Genomic DNA, 17,644 nt, shown 5'->3' with positions numbered 1-17,644 from the left:
TCAGTGCCATATGGCAGCAAGCATTTATCTAGCTCATGTGTCTGTTGGTTGGCTGGTGGTGGCCAATGTAGGCCTGGCTTAGCATGGGAGGTTCTGTCATCTTCCTTAGCCAGTAGGTTAGCCAAAGCAGAGCTGAGATTAGTGTGAGGCAAGTGAGGGAATTGCCTCAGGCACAAAATTTCAGAGGGTGACAAAGAAACTTAGTAATCAAGATAAATAATATTTTAATGAAATATTTTAAATAACCAAAATCAATGTAGACAAATCATGATGAACAAAATATCAAAATTTTAAATAAAGATGTGATCAATAACACTGCTGTGTCAATAACACTGATCCTGTACTTAGGAACAATTATTGAAAAAGTATATTAATTGAGTATTATGTACAAGGCATTCTGATACATGCATAATGTATATGCATATCTTATTTATGAGTTATATGTAAATATGAATGATTCCATTTAGTTGCTCAGTCATAAGGAATTTGTATCAAATGTACTCATTTTCACAATCATAGTCCAATAATATGCACAGTAGTTTGAGAATCCATTTTTTGGAATCTCCTTTAGAGACATCTGCATACTTCTTTGAAAGTCCTTAGTGGTGTCCAGTTCTCAAACTTTTTATAGTAAATTTGATTTTTGAAAACAGGCAAAAGTTATTTAGGGCCAAGCATAGGGTGAGTAAGCCGGGTTACTAAGCTGGGTATTATTGGTCAAAATAAGAAATGAATGTGAAGACATGACATTCATTTTACTGTGCAATTTGTGAACTTGTCCTGAAGGCTGTTCTTAAAGTGGAATTCTAGAAATTTCTATTTTAACTGTACTGTTGAAAAAGGCAGATAGCTCCACAGAGTGATGACTTTGAGAGAAAACATTACTTTTGGATGTATAAACTCTAGCATTAATCCTCCTCCATATCAATGACTTGAAGGAATGTCCTAAAGTCCTGACGAATGGAAGGGAATATAATTGTCTGAAACTTAATAGAATTATCCTAAGAACATTGAATCAGCTTTGTAGATAGAGTGTAAAACAAAAGTCATAGTTCTGTTTGTTCTGCCACAGTGTAGAAAGTGAAAATAAAAATAGACTGCAAAGATTATGGTAAACGCTTTACTGTGAAGATACCAGCTCCTACCACATCCACATAACCTGCACTCCCTCCCCCAACCCCTCCAGAATTTCAGTCATGCCATGGCTGTAAGATCTGGCCTTGATTTTGTGTGCATATGTGGGTATCTAGACATATGTACATTTGTTGGCCAATAGGGGGAGATGGTCCATTCACGCATCAGTAAATCTGTGAATGGATCCATTATCCAGTCCCTGATTCAGAAATACATATAGAGACAGTAGATCCCAAACTTGTGTATCAATATGTCAATAATAAATAACAGTTTTATGGCATATGTAACGGCCATATATGTATATCTCATTTTAATTCTTCAGTCTAAAGTAAGTTCCCTATCTCTTTTCTTGTGTTCATATATCATTATACACACAGCCCCCCCACACATACTTCTTAGGAAGACCTTAAGGAAAAGAAAAAAAATGTCTATGCATGGTGCCTAAAAAGCGGTACTTTCCCTGAGTTATGGTATTGGTATAAGAATAGACAGTGGTGACTCGAATAAGGTAAATTAACTGTATTACAGGGTTTTGTTTGTTCTTTGGCATAATAGTAACTATAGTAAAATTTTTTGACCATCTTCTTTCCATCTTGGTCGGTATTGTGTTTATCTATCCAGTAATTGCTCATTACTTGTCAAAAATATGAATCAGTTAGGGGATCATACCATAGCAAATCTCAATTTGGGCCTTTGTAGAATTACTTATAGAAAAGTAATCAGATTTGTTCCAAAATTTGTAGTATAATGCTTTGCACAAGGCACTGTTGTGAATACTAAAATAAGTAAGGCACAGTTGTTCCCCTCAAAGGTCTTACCATACAGTGCCTCAAAGTATAAAAAATAATCTTGCCTTGAAGGTGGAAGGCTTTTGCAGAAATTAGCAAACCAGAAACACTGGCCTTAAATTAAGTTCGACATTTAAAATAAGGAAGGGTGAAAGGAAGCATCAAGATGTAATGCCTGGGCGGCTGTCCTTATTAAGTGGCCTGCTCCAGCATCAGAATGTATTTGGCTGGCTCAGCACATTGTATGGTGTTTTTTCCATTTCCACCATTCTTTTCCTTCTTACACATGCAGTAAGCTACTTCACCTAGCTGTGAAATATTTCCCATTGCAAGGCAATGTATAATTAAGTGCTGGAACGAGTGGGGCAGGCACGTGTTATTCTAGATCAGAGGACTAAGAATTGAGCTTGGCCTGGCAAAAGAATTGTGGAGGAGGCAGGACTTGAACTGGGCCTTGAAAAAGATTAGATCAGGCACAGAAGCCAGACAGGAGGACAGTTTAGGCAATAGTAATGCTCTGAGCAAAAGGCAAGAGCCAGGCGAGTCATGCTTATTTTGTGACAGTCTGAAAACTGTCTCCTCTGAAGTGAGGATCTGGGTAGGAGATGAAGCTGGCAAGGTAGACTGGGACACAGCTGACGTGGCCTAAAGGAACAAGCCGTGGCCTGCAGGCCAAAGACCTGGGTTCTACCACTGGCCAGCCATGTGTCCTTGGCAGGTCATTGAAACTTGTAAGCTTCAGTTACCTCATAGTGAAATGATGGTTTCAGACTGAAAAATCTCTATGGTAGATTCCCATTTTTAAAGTATTCTGTGATTATTTTATGGCGGTCCTTGATAAACTAGAATAAAGACTTTTGAATTTATCCTTGCATTGCAGAGACTTTAAGGTTGTTCTGAGCAAGGGAATCACATGATGAAAGGGGGAATTCATCACATAATTAAAGGGGCATGTATTGGTATTTAACTCAGTAAAGGAATGAGGGAACGTGCCTTAGGAAAGGTGGTTAGACATATTAGAAGAAGGAAACCAGCTTGAGGGCTTTGCCAGTGGTTCAGACAGGAGCAGGGCCATTGAAATAGGAATCAAAGAAAGCGGACAGACAAGTGTCATTGCTTATTCATTCTTTATTGATCTTTAGAAACTGTACTAGGTTCCGGAGATCTAGTGACAAGACAGGAAAGGTTCCTATCCTCATGGAACTTAGTATTCTACCAAAAGGAAAAATCGGAATTTAGTGATTGACCAATAGGATATTTGTGCCGTTAAGAGAATGACACTCCAAGGCCAACATCCAGCTACAAAGGATTGATTCAAACAATACTCTGTTTTCATAAAATGGAATACTGTGCAGCCATAAAGAATTATGAAACATATTTATTGACATGAAAGAATATTCATGTTATGCCACTGAGTGAAAAACAGCACAAAAATAGAATACGATCTAGAAAGTTATGCACTACTTTGTATGAAGAGTAGGTTATTGGAGATTTATTTAATTATTCTTCATTCAGTGATTATTTACTTATTGAGAGCCTACTATGTGCCAGGCGTTGTTTTGGGATCTAGGGATAAATGGTAAATGAGACAGACATGGTCCCTGATTAATTATTTTGTCTTAGCTTTTCTAACTTTTTTGCAGTAAACTTCTGTTGAACAATAATTTTTAAGTTTTAAAAAATCCTTTAATTGGCCATTGGTGTGGTATATAAGTGTATTTTATGACTCCTACTTGGCTGTATAAGTGGAGTGCAGGTTGCGCTGTTATAAATGACACTGTCCTGGCCTGTGTCTCATCGAGGCGCTTACACAAGAGGGGAGGTGGCTCCAGGACACCAGCCTCTTGCTTGGGCTGGATCAGGGCACTGCCTGCTCGTCGGTGGCTGGAGTGGTCACAATTCCCAGACTCAGTCTGGCTCCAAGGCAACTAGAGTCCTGCTGATGAGATGCGCAACTCTGCTGGCTTTTTATAGTCCATCTGAGGGCTGGTCATTCCAGCCTTGGTGTCAGTTTACACTTGCTGTATGTTACTTGACACTCTTTTATTCTCACTGAGGTTGCCTCTCCCGGAAATCTTTGTCATTCCATAAGCCCTAGCAGCTGACCTCCCACAGTTTGAAAAACAAGATGTATTCTGGCTACATTTAAAGGAAGTTTTAGGGTGAGTTCATGGGTCAGGACTTGGCTGTAATATCTTTGTGGGCAGAGTACCTTAAGGGGGATCTGGCACTGGTCATCACCTAGGATCCGGGGCCCTTACACAAAAGGCTTTGTGTTATTTTTTCCCTCCTTCTGCCCAGCTCTTCTCCCATGACTACTGCTAACCATGTCTTTCTGCTGCAATGCACTTATTGCCTCCTATTTTTAAAAGACAGGATCTTTGTGTATATGCTGAAGAACAAACAAGCAGGCAAAAAGACCACCAAATGATTATTTTTTGAAAAATATTCCATGTTCCTTATGCTAAATTGTAATATATAAATAAACATATGGATACATATAAAGAAAAAATTACCTCCAATCCTGTTTCCCAGAGATATTTTGATACTTATTTTACATTCTACTCACATAGTTGTTGTCAGCTTTTGTTCTGCCACTTTCATAGACTATTTATAGATCTTAAGCTGTATCCATGCTAATATTTTCCACCTAAGTGACCTGTTCTATAGAGAACGAATGCTATTATAATTAGGTGCTTAGCTGCTTTTTCCAACATCTAGATGGCCTCATTGCTCTCATCATATGATGACAGAACGTTTGTCAATTTCAGGGAAGCATCTGTCTATTTTCTCATGTCAGCCCCGGATGAAGGAAATCACTGGAGTCAAGCTGACCCGTCAAATCCTCATTCTTTGTTGCTCTGTGATGAAACCCCAGGGGCATTTTGATACAGAGGGCTCCTCGGGGGTCACTGGTGATCTTGACCTTTGTACCAACCTGCGGGAGAAAGGAGGAAAAGAGGGTCCCTCTGGATCAAATCTTTCTGCACGTACCTTCTACCCTCTGCTTGGAGTGTGAGAACCTTCTTGATGTTTGTGTGAGCAAACCTGGAGAACAAATCCTCTATAGAGTATAAGCAGACAAACACCATGGACAAAGTTTAATTACAGAATCCGCTTTTCACTAGTTCCAGAGATAAATTTTCCTTAGGAATTTCCTTGTTGTCAATGTTCTCCCTCTGATTTCAATTCAGCCATTTCCAGTCTATGTAGGCCTCTCTGCACCTGACTTTCTCAGTTGAAACTTTGGTTCTGCTTTCCACTCAAAGTATGAATTATTGCCAAGAAGATGTCGTGCAATTCCAAAGAAGCAGGATCTTCCATGTGTGGTTGTTCCAGGTCCTTAGTTCACCGCAGTCACAGAAACCATCTACTGCCACCCTCTTGTGTTAACTACTGATAATTCCTTTATGTCTCAAATTTCTCACACCAGGTCTTTTTCTTCAACCAACCACTTCTGGTCACACATCTTCTTCTCCTTCCGTAGAGCTGAACTGAGTGCTTGAATGCAGCAATTATATCATTTTAAGTGTCTTATTTATCTTTCTCCCTCCTGTCCTTTTTCAGACTTTAACAGTAAACTTTACTATTTGTAAGCCACATTCCTCTCTCCCCCTTTTTTGGGCAAAGGTAAAATCTAAATCATGGAGAAACAATCTAAGTTACCTTATCCTTGTAAATCTCTCTTATCGTCTTTCCTTACTCTTATTTTCTGATCTCCAAGTCATTTGCCCCTTTTAGTTTATTTCTTTAATTTTATTACTCATTATTAATTTACTTGTACACACCAGAATTTTCACTAGACATTCACAAGACGGTTTCTGTCCGCAATTAAATAGGGGTAGAGAGGCTTAAGAGTTAGGATACTATAGGGAGGAGCTTATTAATCATGGATTAAATGTTGAAAGGAGTAACCTGAGGTTTGCTTGGTCTTTGTGCTTGCTCAGAGCTCATTTACTGGTCCTGCTTTTCCTTTTGTGTGCTTTGTGCTCCTTGTGAGATATGAGTAGGATTCTGTGTGTGTAGTCAGAAAACAGAACATTCTTCCTCACTAAGTTTACAGTCAAACTAAGTAAGCAGTGAGGTTAAAATGATTTTATAGGTAAAATTAGTCTGGAAGTTTGGAAAGTGCAATTAAAATTGAATTTATTTCGCAGTTGGTTGCTGATTTCAAAAGTAAAGTACAATGTCCTTTGAGGAGCCTGAATCAGTGTTATAAGACTATTTGAATGGATCCTTCGTCTTTCATTTTGGTGTGTCATTGGGACATTAATAGTGGATGGTTTCTGTACTTGGTGGTCAGATATGTTATTTTGATCCATTTTTATTTCCCAAAGGGGCCTCTGGAAAAAGGCAATTGAGGGTAGATTTAAAACCACATTATTGGAATTCAGTAACTTTCATCATGCTTTGTATGTCTAGTTCTTGCTGAAGAGCAGTTCTGATACAGAGTCAGTCAAGCACGACGGAGCAGGCAAAATACCAAAATGGATTTTCTTAACTAAGATATAAGCTGAATTCTATGTTCTCATTTAGGCTTTGATGCTCAGCATTAAATTTTTCAGAAAATGTGCTAGATGTATGCTTTTTGCTCTTTGTGGTTCTGTGGATGAAGGAATGAGCATAGGAACAAAACAAATCCACCAGTACAAGTTATTTGCATTTATGGAAGTAAACAAAAGTTTATATAAATCGGTCAGCAAAAATTGTGTATTTCAATAACTCCTAAGCAATTGTGAAGAACTGTTACTTTAGTTATGTAAAGTATACCCCCAAGGGAGTGCTGAGGTCTCTTTAGATGTCTTCACTTCTCCAGTAATTACTCAAAGGCTGTAGTAGCTTGAAAGTGGAAGATTCTGAATCCTAGGATATTGAGGTCACTCCTGGAGATAAACAAGGTCTTACTTTGTCAAGTAATGGAATCTTTCCCCAGAAACATCCCTCCCTTATGGGTTTATATGAAAATATAGAAGAGGGTTAATGATCTATGCAGTCATGCTCTGGGACAAATCAATCAATCAAATTAGAAGGGAGAGAGGATGAGTAATACATACATTCTCACTCATTTCAGGTGATTAATGTCTTTCCCTCACCTGTATCTTTATATCAATTCTATTAAACTTTAAAAAAGGCAATCAAAACAAAAACAGAGCTGAAAGTCTTAATAACCACTGATTAATGATATGTTATTTATCTGTTAGTACTTGGCTAGTAGCACCTGGCCATCTGACAGAGAGCCCTAAGAGAATGCTGGTAGGATATCTGTGAATGAAGTGACAGGTCTATCCTACAGAAAAAGAATGCCAGGAGTCTGGGATCCTGTTGCTCTGACATTGATCTTCTTCAGTAAATGATTTTGACTCTATTGATACTGTACTCTACATATTACTTACTCTGCATAACTCTGCATTCCTTGACATGTTGCCATAGAAACTAACTTCTTCATTGTTGTTTACTTTTTACTTCTTTTTTTCACAAAAGAAATGAATCTCTAGTGGAGAAAAACAGTACATTAAAAATCATTTACAATGCTGCCACCTAGAGAATACTATGAACAGCTTTATTTTAACATATTTCTCAGTTCTTTCCCTATGACTATACATAACTATAATTTTTAATAGAACTCATATAAGTTAGTTTTTCTCAATTAACAATATATCTTGAACATCCAACACGCATATTGTAGTATTTGTCTATTTTTTCATTGTATGGAACACCACATCATGTTAAACCAATCTCCTCTCTTTTGATCTTTTGGCTGTTAGATTTTTTTCACAATTAAAAAAACAACTCTGTGATAGCATTTCAGTAGGTAAATGCATTACTGCCTTAGGAGAGTTTCCTGGAAATGAAATTATTGGGTCCATGGGAGGCAGTGGGAGTTTTTCAGAAGGTTAATTGATGACCTACATTCCCACCTACCTTACATAAAAGGGTAGTATTGGCTTCAGAATATGGATTTGTTGTTATCTCATTCACAGGGTGTTAACCATGGCCCCTAAAATTAGTTTTCCACAGTACTCTAATCCTATGAGGTTTCATTTCCTGTTCCGGACTCTCAGATGTGAGATCTAAAAACTTGTGTCTATAATGTTAGCTTCCAACAGGCATGCTGTAGGTGTTTAAATACAAATCAACAGCCAAGCTAGTTGCTGTGGATATATTTATGTGGGGGAGGAAGACATAGAAACACATCCTTAGAAGCTGTGCCATGTTCTTAGTGATCTAAATATATAAAGAGTACATCTAAGAAAGAGGTTGACCTTTCCAAGGTCGCATCATGAGTCAGCAATGAAATCCCAAATAGGACTTTCATCCTCTTCACTTCTTTCTCCCAGTATGAAGAGTATTTATGAATAGGTCAAGAGAAAGCATTTGTAGATGAATTTATAAGACCATTTATAACTTGAAGTGCTCCAAAATTTCAAGAGAGTTACTAGAAAATTTCCATCTCAGGTAAATAAATCTAAATTGCTAAAAATTTTGATAAATTTTTAGAAAATAAAATCTTAAGTGATTGGAATGAAGAGGTAGTAGTGGGTGGTATAGGCAGATGGGAATGAGCCTCAAAGGAATATGTGTACACGCACAGGCGTGTTTGTGTGTGTGTGTGTGTGTGTGTGTGTGTGTGTTTGCAGGAATGGGGGAATAGGAAAGTGGAAGAATAATGGCCTGAGTCTATCATGGTGACTAAGGAAAACACAACCAAAGGGGCTCCTCAGGACATTAACCCTGGGGTGGAAGTGTAGGGGTCTTAGCTCTCTCTTTTTTTCCTTTTTGTAATTCTATATTTATTTTTTTTAATTTTTAAAATTTTTTTTAACATCTTTATTGGGGTATAATTGCTTTACAATGCTGTGTTAGTTTCTGCTTTATAACAAAGTGAATCAGTTATACATATACGTATGTTCCCATATCTCTTCCCTCTTGCGTCTCCCTCCCTCCCACCCTCCCTATCCCACTCCTCCAGGTGGTCACAAAGCACCGAGCTGATCTCCCTGTTTAGCTCTCATTTTGAATGAATCATAGATCTTTCCTCCTCAGCCTGCTGGTATGGATCAGTGCTGTTATTTCAAATCTTATGGGAGGGTCACCTGGAGAACCCAGAGAGATACTTTTCAATGTCCCCAGGACTGGAACTCAGGTCTCCTGATTCCTAGTCTAGTGCTTGTTCTACTACTAGAAGGAAGTAGCAGTCATGTTACGAGGATTTTCAGAGATACACAAAAACTTCTGGGTAATGAAAATTCAGGCTATGTATTATGGGAGGGCTACACAAAATAAAAGAAAAAGAAAACAAAAGAAAATTTTAGAGCTTGATGGTGGTGGATGGAACACCATCCAGCTTGGTGGATGCTATTCCATCTACCACTTTATTGCAGATGAGGAAACTGAGACTCAGTGATCTACTGGGACAAGGATAACCAGGACACAGCAAGACCAAGAACTAAGACCTTCTAATATTCATCCTGGTGCAGAGTAATCTAGATACATATTATGATTCATTTATTCTTTCTCATGATCATCTTACAAGCTCCTATTTCATGGTCCGTGAATTAAGGATCACTAACATCAGCATGTATTAAGAATCTATTTGCTTGTGGTACTATACTCTATAAAGCAAAATAGACAAATGCAGTGCTTGCCACACAAGAATTTTCTAAGGCAGACAGACCTCATAGAAATAGACAGAAATGACCTATAGATCACTGAACAAACAAAGCAAATATGTGAAGTGCACAACTTTGGCCATGTGAGGTGGAAAATGAAGAGATCTTCACAGTTCATGGTTTAAAGAGAAGATCCATCTTCATCTCTGGTCAGCCCTAAACTAATAAGTAATAAGAATCACCCTATGCTCTGTAGGTGTTATACTAGAAAGGAAAAGAAAGAGTGTTTTATCTGGCAAACCCAGCACTCAAGTTCATGTAATGGTGCAGTCTCTTTGGAATATTGTTGATTACTACTTTCATTGATTTTTGTCCTTTTGCATATTCTGTGATGATCTGCAAAGATTAGAAGGGTCTGCTGAGGCAGGAAGTCTCTTAAGGCATGCCTTCTAAAAGCAAAGTCTTTTCCCTCCTTGTAGGAAAACTAATGGTCATGTGGTTATATTTTTATTGAGGCTTTTTTTCCCTTCGAAAAGGACCTTGATTAATGTGGGAACCTACAAAACCCGCAAATGTTTAAACTGTGTAATATGCACAGCCATGAATGTGAGACTAGGGTATAAGTTCCGTTCTCTCAAAGACCAGTTAAAGACAAACCAAAGGTGACCCAGCTCTCTTCTGTGGTAACAAAAGCCACGTTGACCAGATCTTTTACATGCCTATCGTAGTCATTTGCTTCAGGGCCAGTATTAATAGTAGTATTAGCATTAGTATTCTGAAACTGTCATATGTATAATGTGAGATAAAACAAATGAGTAATTACGGGATTCTCTAATTCCATCACCCCCTGTGTTCATGAGAATCAGAATTCTTGGTGTGGAAGAAAGGAGATAGAGATGTCATATAGAAGATATTAGGTTAAAACCCTGTGGTCATGAATTTGAATTGGAAATATCAGTTATGAACTCATAAAGTGTTTTTTTTTAAAAAATATACATATCTACTAGCTCTGTTAATTAAAAAAAAAAAGCGTAGAAACAATCACTAACCTAGAAGTAATGAGCATCCCTACTGTCCAGATGGTAGTCTGAAAAAACTTTTCTCATTAAAGGAAACCAAGGCTTATTAGAAAAATGGCAGATTTCAAGTATGGAAATATACAAGATGAGCAAGGAAGCTATCAAAGTCTACTTAGAATAGCCAATCTGGAGTCAAATTGAAGGGGATACCACTGGCCAAAGATGGACAGTTTGCCCTTCAATAAGGTTGAGAATTGCTATGGATCAAAATCCATCGAACATGTTTAAATCCATGAGTACAACATGATATTAAAAACCGACTGGTTGGTTACCTTCTGAATGTAACAGAGAACCAATTCATTGTCTTGAAAACCAATTCATTATCTTGAAAACTGAAGAAAAGGAAAGAATCAAGCATATATCTTGACTTTCCTTTATGAATTATATCACTGTAACCAAATTTTCCATAAAGAGAAGCATCTTCTATTCCAGCTAGTAAATGAAAACAAATTGATAGAATATCATCATTTTACAATCTCCAATACATTAACAGTTTTAGGTACAGAGCATCAACTGTCAAAATAGTCGATAGCATCAACTATCAAAAAAGAGCAAAAACCGGGCTTCCCTGGTGGCGCAGTGGTTGAGAGTCCACCTGCCGATGCAGGGGACATGGGTTTGTGCCCCGGTCCGGGAAGATCCCACATGCCGCGGTGCGGCTGGGCCCGTGAGCCATGGCCGCTGAGCCTGCGCGTCTGGAGCCTGTGCTCCGCAGTGGGAGAGGCCACAACAGTGAGAGCCCCGCGTACCGCCAAAAAAAAAAAAAAAAAAAAAAGAGCAAAAACCAAAGTTAAATTCCTCTTGATGAAAGAACACAATACTACTGATGGTTTAGTCAAAGACATTGTACCTTAAACTAATCAGGCCTAGGATCCAGCTGCCAGTTTGTAGGAAGAGGACCAACACACTGACTGTTTTCACATGGCTGCAACCAAGAAATCCAAGTTATGGGAAACTCTGCAAGTCTAATGCCCTAGGACTTTCAACAGGTGAGTTATATGAAAAAAACCAAAAGGAATAGAGATGGACTCTGTAGATTTAAAAAGACTTACAGACATAGCAAATGAACATATGGGCAACAGTAAATTATAGTACCAGGCGTGCATACTTGGGTGATAAAACCATAAAGAGATGCAGGAAAGTGATTGCTCTTCAAGTCAGGATAGTGATCACTTTTTTGAGGCTTGGAGGGTCTGTGATGGGGAGGGGGCACATGGGGGCACTTCTGGGGTGGCTGGCAAAGTTCTAATTTTTGACCTGGTTAGTTGTTTGCCTTATCGTAATTCACTAAGCTATATATTTTTATGTGTGATATTTTGTATCTGTTCTATTATATTTAAAAAGTGTAAAAAATCAGAAAAAAAAATAAAGCATGTTAGAGGAACCTGCAAACCTGATGCTACCCTAGAGATTATCACAACACTGTAAGCAGTAGATAAATAAGGTTGTGGAAAATTGTGTTCTGGAACACAAAGAATGTAAATTCTCCGGTAGAGACATCTGTGTAATGTCAGTGGCAGACTGCCTTTCAAGTCGCTGGGTTTTGTTCTTAGGGTTGTGTAGCAACAGGCTTGGCTGTAGCTCCTGTTTCTAGACAGATGACCCACCTCTGGCTCAGTGTTTTTCAATTGTGGTTGGTTGCTTAGAACACGGGCATAATGACCACTGCATGCTTAAGAAAATGCAGATTTCTTCATCCCATCTCTCTTCAAAAGGAGCAGCCCTGGAATCTGCATGATTAACACACGATTATACTGCACACTTCAGTATAAAAACCGCCACTGACTTCTCTGTCAATTTCTACCTGAAATCAGTTCTATAAAGATGTCCTGGGGAAAGTACAGACCTTCCGAGCAATTTCCAGATGGGCTATTGAGTGTTGAGGCCATAGCTGTGATTTTCACTAGTGAATGAACTTACATTTTGAACCTTTATCTAGAACACTGAATATGAATGTGACTAAGCATAGCTCAGTTAGAAAAAAATGGGTTTTCCAGTGTGCAATAGCAATTGTCAATTTTCCTCTTGTCTTTTTGCTCAGGATTTTTTCCCTCTCGAATAAGTCAGAGCCTGGGATTAAGAATTTAAAGTGGAATCTTCATCAGTGAACTCTCTGACGCTTTTAAAATAACAATTTTAAACCAAAAAAATTTCAGTAATGGAAAGCAGAACAATCCTGATTTGGATATGGCCAGGTATGGCCAGGCAGAACTTTTAATTGGTTCTTTGTCAATTTAAGGCAAAGGAGGCTTTCAGAGCATGGAAGCAGAAGTGTGCAGGCTTCCAAGTCTGTATTAAGCATCTTCATCCTCCTCTTTCTACAATCTCCTTCACTCTCCCAAATCCATGTGCTTTCTTCATCACCTCTCCTAATCAAAACAGGAGATGATGTCAGTTACTTAATTTGCAGATTGCATACTGATTAGTGTGGATATACTTGGGAGAGGAAGCTAAATTAGTACTTGCTTTTTAAGGATTTTACATTGATTTGTGAAATACAGTATTTTATCCAATTGAATCCAATTCCTCAGGCATCCTTTGGGCACTGCCCCCATGTATGGCGGTGTCCTAGCAGTGCAGACGAGTAAGATACACTTCCTGCTTCCAGAAAGGTGCAATCTAGTGAGGGAGGTGGATGAGTACCAGCTAATGGTAACAGAAAAATCACTTCTGCATAAATAATCTCAGTTCAGTCCTCATACTTGCAGAATTTTAGTAATTAAAAGGATAACCACTCTTTATAATCATAAAGTTCTTCAAACTTTGGAGAGAAGTACTATGATGATCATAAAAGTCTCAGCATCCCTCTCACCAGTCTTCATCACAGTCATTCTCAATATGACAATGAAGAAACTAGGACCATTAGAAAGTGAAGAGGAACAGGGCTTCCCTGGTGGTCCAGTGGTAAAGAGTCCGCCTTCCAATGCAGGGGACGTGGGTTTGATCCCTGGTCAGGGAACTAAGATCCCATGGGGCGACTAAGCCCATGCGCCACAACTACTGAGCCCACACGCCTCAACTAGAGAGCCCACGTACGGCAAACTACAGAGCCCACGCGCTCTGGAGCCTGCGTGCCACAACTAGAGAGAGAAAACCTGCACGCTGCAACTAGAGAGAAGTCTCTGTGCTGCAACGAAGAGCCCACGCGCCACAACAAAAGGATCTTGCATGCTGCAATGAAGATCCCGCATACCACAAAAAAGACCTGTCGCAACCAAAAATAAAAATAAGTAAATAAAATATTTTAAAAATATGGCTATAATTTAAAAAAAAAGAAAAGTGTAGAGGAAGGGAAAAAAGAGAGGGTAGTCTACTTTTGCGGAAATAAAAATACCTTGTCATAGGAACATCTATTAATCTGTCTTTTGGAGAAAGTACAGTTTTGAAAGTCAGCTGTAGGTGACATTCATACTCTGCAATATTTTTTATATGAGGTTGCAAGTTTTAGTTCACATGGTTCACTTGCAAGTTTTTTTAAACAAGTAACGGCTATTCCCTTGATCTGTATTTTAAAATACAAAGTACATGTATTAGGTAAGAATCTCTTTTCAGCTTTTTCTAATGAACACACACATATGGTGAGCATATGGGTAAAAGACACTTTAATCATTCATTTCTACAATTGCTAGTAAACAAAATGAGCAGTCATGATGACATGGCATTTTGCAGTAAGACTAAATTATGTACACAAAATACATCTTATATTTACTTATCTCTTGCTTACTGACTTTAGAACATAAAAACTCTTTATTTTAAATGTAATGGTATCCTCTGGATAAGATGAGGGCTCAAGGTTTTTGAAACTCTGATAGGGAAGAAGATGGAAGTGGGAGTGAGGAGACCTATCCTTTAAAAGTAGACTTTAATTCATGTTTTGTTTTAGAAAAACCATCTCAATGTGTCCTGCAGTTATACAAATGTAACTCAAGAGTGTTTTGAGAGAAACAATGAAATTATTTGGGGGAAGAGAAAGAAACATTATTTGGGTAGTAGAAGAATGCAGAAATGACTGTTGATTACTGTTTGTCCCTATGCAGAGTCAGGTTATAGGTACTGGAGGGATTTGCTATGTTTTCTCATTTGGGGATTGCATGTAGGGAAGCAAGAAACAAGAGAGAAGTGGGAGCGGCTGCATTTGTGGGACTTAGTGAAACTGGGGTGCCCAGTGTTGCTTTAGGACCTGGGCGAGAAAGTTGCTGGAAGGGCAGGTTTCCCTCCACATTCTCATGGAGCCCTTGGAGACTGGCAATTTGGGGCACTTTGGCAGAATGTTGATCCACAGATACTTGTAATTTCATGAGGAAACGTTCAAGATGTTTTGAGAATGGTTGGAAATGGGCGTGGTGGCCTAATGATGAGGCAGCAAACAGATCCCCTCCCAGGGACAGTTAGCAGGAGCTGGGGCAGTCGTACTTAGAGTTATTAGAGTAAGCAGTCAGAACACTCACAGGAAGGACACCCTCACTTCTGTCTCACTCTGGTGAAAACTGGACATACTGGTTAAATACATAACAGGTATCTTAAAAGCCCTATATCTGTCTAGAAGAAATAAGATACAACTGGAAAATACATATACAACAATCTTACCAAAGAAAGACACCTCTCTCACATAAACATACAACTAAATTAAAGGAAAAATACTGACCCAACCAGCTGGAGTTTATTTGTAAACAGTCTCAGGTCCTCGGTGTTTGTATCAGCTACTAGGTAACCAGAGAAGAGTCCTGTTTCAGTGACAGGCAGCAGCAGCTGCAATTTTGAGACCGCAAGGTGTCATGAAGGTTGAGTGAAGTGGGCAGTTGGCAACATAATGTATTCAGTGCATTTTGTGCTGTGAGTAATACTGAATGCCACAGGGGCTACTGTGCTCTATGTGAATTAAACAAGAAAATAACATCACTTTCCCACATTAATGCAGTAATACCTATGGACAAAATTTTCATGCAACTTTTGAATATACATTGTTTCCACTGTCATTTGCTTTAATTCACTTTGAGATGGGCTCCAGATGAGCCTCATTTTCTTTGATACTTGCCAGAAACTAATGTGGAAGCTACAGAATCAGAGATGATGATAGTAGTGCCATGACCTTAAGGGCTGTGCTATTTGTCATTTCCAAGAATATGAAGGGAACGTGTGACCCCAAATTAATTTTTACATGCATTTTACTAAGAGACTATAAACTGGCTTCCTTTTGTTTCATTAGTTTTAAAATTATCATACAGCAAAATTGTGGGGGGTTTTGGTGTACTGTTCTACGAGTTTTCACCCATGTGTAGATTTCTATTACCTTCTCTGTAATCAGAATTCAGAACAGTTCCATCAGCCCAAAAAATGCCCTCATGCTCTCAGTCGATAGTCATGCCCTCCCCACCCCCAATCCCTGGCAACCACTGATATATTCTTCATTACTATAGCTTTGTCTTTTGAGAATGTTGTATAAATGGACTTATACAGTGTATACCCTTTTGAGACTAGCTTCTTTCACTTAGCATACTGCTTTTGAAGTTTATCCAAATTGTTGCCTGTATCAATAGTTCTTCTTTTCCCTGATTGCTGTGTGTTGTATAGATGTACTGTAGTTTGTTTATCCATTTCTCCACTGAAGGACATTTAGGTTTTGGTTTTTATGAATAGAGTGTCTTTTCATTTTTGTGTGTACCTGAGTCATCATTTCTCTAGGATAAACACCCAGGAGTGGGATTGCTGGGTCAGATTGTAAATGTATGTCTAACTTCATAAGAAACTGCTCAACTGTTTTCAAGTATGACTGTACCATTTTGCATTCTCATCATTAGTGTAGGAGAGTTCCAACTGCTTTGGAACTCCTCAGCACTTGGTATTGTCAGCAATTTTTTATTCTAATCGGTCTAATAAGTATAAACTGGTTTCTCACTATGGTTTTAATTTGCATTTCCCTAATGGCTAACGAGGCTGAAGATTGTTTCATGTGCTTATTTACCATCATTATGTCCACTTAGGTAAAGTGTTCAAGTCTTTTGCCTATTTTACAATTGGGTTGGTTGTTTCCTTACTGTTGAGTTTTGAGAATTCTCTGTATGTTCTGGATAGAAATCCTTTGTTGGGTAAGTAATTTGCAAATATTTTTCTCAGTCTGTAGTTTATCCTTTCCTTTTCTTAAAAATATCTTTCATGAGCAAAAGTTTTAAATTTTGATGAAGTCAAAATTTGTTCTTTTATGGACAGTGTGTAATATGCCGTGCCTAAGAAATTGGTGCTAAACCCCAGGTCCACAGTTATGGAGACAACACTGACACCTGCTACTTCCTGGAATGTTCTTCTCTATCTCATCCTCCTGGTTGTCTTCTTCAAGACCCAAACTTTACTTCCTTTGAAAAGCGCTTGTGCCCCTTTCCTCTTTGCACCTGTGGACACAATCATTTCCTCCTCATCTGTGTACCCTTTGTGAACACTTATTTTCCTGACTATAATTTCTCATTATATGCCCCCTCCCACCAGGCAGGGAACTCCAGGGGACCAAACCCTGGCATTTATTCACCTTTGTTTCCCCAGCACATGGGTTAGTACATAGTAGGTACTCAATACATTCACTGAAAAAACAGAAGTAATTAATTCCTAAAGACATTATCCTTCTATCCTTAATTGTGCTGGGGACAATTTGAGTAGCTATAAAAAATGTTATTGCTTTAAGGACATTTAAAGACTATCTTCAGTTTAAAATTAAAGTTTGTTATTCTTTGAGACGTCTGTTGATTTAGTCATTTAAATGAGCTTGCTGGAGAACATCTTTTCTCAGAGGAAAGGATATAAGAGAATGAATGAAATTCATGTTAGAACTATGGGAGATTTTAAGTAGCTAAAGCAGTTGATACCAATTGATGATATTGAAAAATAACTTAGCAATTTTATCTACTGAAATTAAGTTTTTGTTCATTATTAGTCTGTTAAAGTAAGATCCATATCATCAAAATTCTTGACTGCCCAATTTAATGGTCGCCACTAATTATACAAAGAGGTCCTGAGGAACCAGTCCTCTACTTGCGGAAAACAT

General features: G+C 38.4%; 1 protein-coding gene and 1 long non-coding RNA gene across 10 annotated transcripts in view; one reads left to right on the top strand and one right to left on the bottom strand.

Moving 5' to 3' along the window:
• The window catches only part of AKAP6 (A-kinase anchoring protein 6), a 594,710-nt gene that overhangs the window by 293,031 nt on the left and 284,035 nt on the right, over window positions 1–17,644 (top strand). The window lies entirely within an intron of this gene.
• On the bottom strand, window positions 4,383–15,365 carry LOC137224890 (uncharacterized). Its single transcript, XR_010943556.1, has 3 exons — window positions 15,257–15,365; window positions 7,316–7,413; window positions 4,383–4,860 (listed from the first exon to the last, which is right to left on the bottom strand). It is a non-coding gene; the product is annotated as an uncharacterized lncRNA (long non-coding RNA).

This window comes from Pseudorca crassidens, chromosome 1 (assembly GCF_039906515.1).
Source record: "Pseudorca crassidens isolate mPseCra1 chromosome 1, mPseCra1.hap1, whole genome shotgun sequence".
Lineage (NCBI taxonomy): Eukaryota > Metazoa > Chordata > Mammalia > Artiodactyla > Delphinidae > Pseudorca > Pseudorca crassidens.
This window is presented reverse-complemented; position numbering and strand designations above follow the sequence as displayed.